Here is a 5,811-nt window from a genome sequence, read left to right as displayed (position 1 = left end):
TGTAAAATCCTACCGAGTGGTGAGGAATCCTCCCACTCGGGGGCTTAGCTGCAGTCCAGTACTCGCCTAAGTTTGTAAAATCCTACCGAGTGGTGAGCAATCCTCCCACTCGGGGGCTTAGCTGCAGTCCAGCACTGGCCTAAGTTTATAAAATCCTTGTCCGCAAGGACGGCGAGGTGCAGGTCGACCGCGGCCCTCTTCTCCGAGCTACGCCACAAATACAATGTATGCTCCATCCTTGTCCGCAAGGACGACGAGGCGCAGGTCGACCGCGGCCCTCTTCTCCGAGCTACGCCACGAATACAATGTACGCTCCATCCTTGTCCGCAAGGACGACGAGGCGCAGGTCGACCGCGGCCCTCTTCTCCGAGCTACGCCATAAATACAACGTACGCTCCATCCTTGTTCGCAAGGACGGCGAAGCGCGGGTCGACTGCAACCTTCTCCTCCGAGCTACGCCACATATACAACGGAGCAGACCCCAAAAGCAATTGCAAGTATACTCAAAAGCAATTCGGATAAATCCTAAAGTTCCAAGCAGCAAATCAAAAGTATTTGAGCATCAAGCCCGAAGGAGTTTAACAGTTACAACAATCACTCGGCATTCCGAGGCAAATTTAAGACGGTTCAAATCTCATAAGTTTGTTCACTCGGCAGGAGGAGGGTTGGCTGGTTCGACGAATTCGTCCAAGTCGATCCCATCCGCGATCCGAGTGGCAGAAGCGATGAAAGTCTCCATAAAGGACTGGAAGTCATGCCTTTTGGTGTTAGCGATCTTGATCGCCGCCAGCTTGTCTTCACGGGCTTCCTTGCAGTGGACTCGTACCAAGGACAGCGCCACATCAGCACCACACCGGGCGAAGGACTTCTTCCATTCTTGCACTCAATCGGGGATCTCATCGAGTCGAGCCATCAGAGATTCCAGGTCATTTTGAAGCGTCGCCCTTGGACAAAGCAATGAGTCGACTCGTGAGACCGCCACCTTCAGACGCGCGAGGTAACTTGTGACGCTGGCGACACGAGACTCCAGTTGGAGCACGTTCATGGCAGTTTCATCGCAAACTGGAGAAGCGATAGGGTCCAGACCCGTCTCGACCCTTTTGGTTTCCTCGTCAAAGTCTTGACAGAATTCTGCAGTCAAAAAATTAGTGATTCGACCAGACAGGATTCGTTTGCAAGCATCAACACAGTCGGTTTAAAAGAAGTACCTTCCAGCATAAGATAGAGCTTCTTGGCAAGAGTTCTCATATAAGCTTCCGTGTCATTCCTCTTGTGGACTGCAGACTCTAGCTTTTCATTCAGGGCAATTTTATCCTTCTTCAGACGACTCACTTCTCGGTTAGACTCATTGAGACAGAACTTCAGCTTGTTCACCTCCCCTTCCAATGCTCCGACTGAAGCCAGCTTCTGGTCTGTAAGGGCAGTCTTATCCTGGGCTTCCTTCTGCGTAGCTGCGAGGTCTGAGTCCTTTTTCTCCGAAGCCAACTTCATTTTCTTTGCAAAAGAAGCAATCAGATCAAACAAGAGATCGAAGAAATGTTTTAAAAGACGATCGACGTAAACAGTCGACATGCAGTTACCTTCCATACCAGCAGCTTCATCTTGAGCTTTCTTCAAATTCTGTTGGGCCAGCTCCAAGTCGAGGTTGAGTTGCCTCTGCTTCTCCTCAAGTTCAGCAAACTTGGAAATGAGAGTACAAGATTTCTGCAGGAGGCAAAAGACGTGTCAATCGACAAGATCAAAGGTTATTTACTTTCGAGTGAATAAAACTTAAAGAGTTCACTTAGACCCCAGCCGACTGCACGTAGTCGACTACGGTCTCGGGGACTACACCCAGCGGGTGCACTTGGCGTGCTCCCGCTGATTTAGACCCAACTCAACCGGTCCGCCCGGGTCAAGTCAAAAAAAACTATTCAGACCCCAGTTGACTGCCAGTAGTCAACCGCGGTCTCGGGGACTACACCCAGTGGGTGCACTTGACGTGCCCCCACTGGTTCAGATCTCATTCGACCGGTCTGCCCGGGTCGAGTGGAAGAAAAGAAAGGAAAAATAACTCAGACCCCAGTCGACCGCCAGCAGTCGACTGTGGTCTCGGGGACTACACCCAGTGGGTGCACTTAGCGTGCCCCCACCGGTTCTGATCCTACTCGCCCAGACCGAGTAGAAGAGCGCAAATACCAAAGACAACAAAACACCCAGCGGGTGTACAGATTCGACGCAAACAACAGGAGATTGTATGGAAGAAAATATTTTGGGTAGCATATCCTGATAGAACAAGGTCAGTCGAAAGTTTACTTACCTGGACATTGCCCCGGAGAGCAGCGCTGGCGTCATAAGCAGCCTAGCTATTCTCGTGCACCGTCTTCATCCGCTCCATCATCACGTTAGCCTGACAGATGGCTTCTGCAGTCGCATCCGACTGGCTTTCCAAAACAGGGTAGCTGGTGAAGAAGAGGGCAGACGACCCAGGTGCGGCAGCTTGGAGCTCCGGGGCGTGAGATTGGACGACTGAAGGAGACACCGGTACAGTCGACGGTGCAGGGCGCTCACTCGACAAGGGTACAGCGAAGGTTACAGAGGCCCCGCCCGCGTCTTTAGATTGACGAACGGTTGGTGTTGTCGTTGGTCCCTGCTGAGATGCCTTACCAGCCACTACCTTTTTGTTCTTTCTGGGCCTAGGAGCCACATCTTCATCGTCGTCTGGGAGATCGATGACGTTGGGTGGAGCTACAGAGAAGTTCACTCGACCTCAAGTGAACCGCTAGAATTCAATCGACCGAGTAATCAAGAACAAGATCATAAGAGTTTTTACCTGGGTTGGAGGTAACCGCGTCTTCCATCTCCTCGTCTCGGTACTGGTAGGAAGAGGTTCCTGATGTAGTAGCACTGCAAATTTCCTCACTCAGTCGGTTACGTTCTATTGCTCAAATCGATGAAAAGAACATGTCAGATGATTACCCAGAGATGGTGGGGATGGTCACTTTGATTCTGGGCAAAGCCTTCGGTGGTTTGGAGGAGGTGGCCTTCGATGCTTTTGGCACAGGAGGAGGCACAACCTTGAGCTGCTTCGGAGCCTTCTCAATCGGCGCTGGGGAAGACGTCCGGGGGCGCTTCGAAGATTGCCCAATCGGCGCGGTCCAGGACCGGGGTGCTCGCCGGGTCGTGAGCGTGCTTGGATCTCCTCTCTCTGCGAGGAGGCGAGTCGACCTCTTCGTCATCACTCGAGTCGTCGCTCTCCTCGTCCTCCTCTGCATCCGAGTGCCACTCGCCACTCTCGCCCCCGCTCGCTCCTTCCTCGACGTCTTGCTCCTGCACTCCATTAGGCATCGAGTACATATCAATGAGAGCCTGAAAGGACAATGAGCAAAAGAAATACAGTCGACCATCAACAAGGTGTCACACAGTGAATCGAGAAGATACTTGGCAAAGCAGAATCATACCTGTTCCGGCTGGCGCGAGTGGTCGAATGGAATCACCCTCCTAGACCCCCGGGGACTGTCTTTGTTGCTGGTGATTCCTCTCAGCCACTTCTCTGCCATGTCTTCGCTAACGTCCTCCGGGTGGATCCGAGTGGAGTCCTCGAGTCCCGAGTACATCCACATCGGATGGTCACGGGCCTGAAGCGGTTGGATGCGTCGACTGAGAAAGACCTCCAGCAGGTCCATCCCAGTCACCCCGTCGCGGACAAGTTGGACGACCCGCTCGACCAATGCCTTGACATGCGCCTTCTCTTCTGGGATCACCCTCAAGGAGGAGGGCTTCTCCACTCGAGCCAGGAAAAGGGGGGAGTCTAGTCGACTGACCCGGAGTCGGCTGGTCCTTACAGTAAAACCAAGTCGACTGCCAGCCCCGGACCGAGTCAGGAAGGATCATTGCTGGGAAGGTACTCTTGTTCCTCATCTGGATCCCAAGGCCCCCGCACATCTGGATCACGTGCGTCCTCTCATCACTCGGGTTGGCCTTCTTGACCGACTGGGAGCGACGGGTGAATATGTGTTTGAAGAGACCCCAGTGCAGTCGACAACCCAAGAAATTTTCGCACATTGACACAAAGGCAGCCAGATAAACTATGGTGTTTGGAGTGAAGTGGTGGAGTTGAGCCCCGAAGAAGTTCAAAAAGGCACAAAAGAAAGGATGGGGAGGCAAAGAAAACCCGCGGTCGACGTGAGTGGCAAGGATAACACACTCACCCTCCCGTGACTGCGGCTCGGTCTCGTTCCCAGGGAGCCGCGCTGATTCGTGGGGGATCAGTCCCCCCTCCACCAGGTCGTCGAGGTCGTCCTGGCTGATCATCGAGCGGATCCAGTCACCCTGGATCCAGCCCGGCGGCAGGCCGGATCTTGATGAGGATCCGCCCCGGCTGGTCCTCTTACCCTTCGCCTTCGCGGTCGCCTTCTTCGCGCGCTCCAACGCCACCGTTTTCTCTTTTCCCATGGCAACGGATCGAGTCTGAGCGAGGTTGCGATGCCGAGAGCGGAAGCGGGCGCAGCAGAGAAGTCTGAGGAAGAAGAAAGAGAATGAGGGCGCGCTGTTCAAAGGCCCTGTCCAGTGTCCCTTATAAGGTCATTCCCGAGTGACTGACTTGTAGGCCCAGACGATCTAAACAAATCCCGCAACAGTCGCGCGCGTGATACGTGGCGAAAAAGGTGGCATGGGGACCGAGGCGGCCTGCCTAATCCATCCCGATTACCACGGCCTCGCCCGTCCGGCGCGCTTCCCAAAATTCAAATCCCGCGGAATCCGCGGAGAGCAGAGCAACTTGTCAGATGGAAAACATCCTCCACATCGTCATTCGGAACTCTACCATGAAAGTTCACTCGACAAAAACTAAGAATGGACTAAGGCGACTGGAAAAGAAGTTGATGTCATCCCCTCAGTTCATTGATCCAAAGCAAGATATACTGATAGCACGAAGAATGAGTCGGAAGTGTTTTCAACTCCTTCCTCACTCAAACCCTGATCCATTCGGGGGCTAATGATGAAGCTATGTACCTAGGGTAGGGTCATGGATCCAATCCAGATACCCTCACCAAGGACATCTCTTATAGAACCAGAAGCAGTCAAAGAGAAATCATCGTCCACTCGACCATAAAGCCATGTTCCACTCGACAGTCTTGAAGACACTCGACCATACGAACAACCACTCGACTACCAGAAGACTAAGAGCCACTCACTCTGCAACGGTCGGGATTTAAGTCATAGCTTTAATGGTCATTTATGTACTTTTATTACAGGCGTTACCAGTAACGTATCTACCTTTATGTACCTTAAACCCTTTGTAACTGAGGGCAGGAGGGGTCTGGCGAACTCTATATAAGCCACCCCCTCCTCAGGGGCAAGGGTTCGCACCCCGTGTAACTCACACGCGTATAATCCAGTCGACCGCCTCCAGGCTCCGAGACGTAGGGTTGTTACTTCCTCCGAGAAGGGCCTGAACTCATAAAACTCGCGTGTACAACTCCTCCATAGCTAGGATCTTGCCTCTACATTCCTACCCCCCATTTTACTGTCAGACCTAGAACCACGACATACGACACTCTCCCCTCTCGTTGCTATGCATCACCATGATCTTGCGTGTGCGTAGGATTTTTTTTGAAATTACTACGTTCCCCAACAATGGCATCCGAGCCAGGTTTATGCATAGATGTTATATGCACGAGTAGAACACAAAGGAGTTGTGGGCGTGGGTATATACATATTGCTTGTCGTCACTAGTTGATTCTTGATTCAATGGCATTGTTGGATGAAGCGGCCCAGACCGACATTACGCGTACGCTTACGCGAGACTGGTTCTACCGACGTGCTTCGCAC

The sequence above is a fragment of the Triticum dicoccoides genome, chromosome 1A, assembly GCF_002162155.2.
Source record: "Triticum dicoccoides isolate Atlit2015 ecotype Zavitan chromosome 1A, WEW_v2.0, whole genome shotgun sequence".
Classification (NCBI taxonomy): Eukaryota; Viridiplantae; Streptophyta; class Magnoliopsida; order Poales; family Poaceae; genus Triticum; species Triticum dicoccoides.
Note: the sequence above shows the minus strand (reverse complement) of the source record.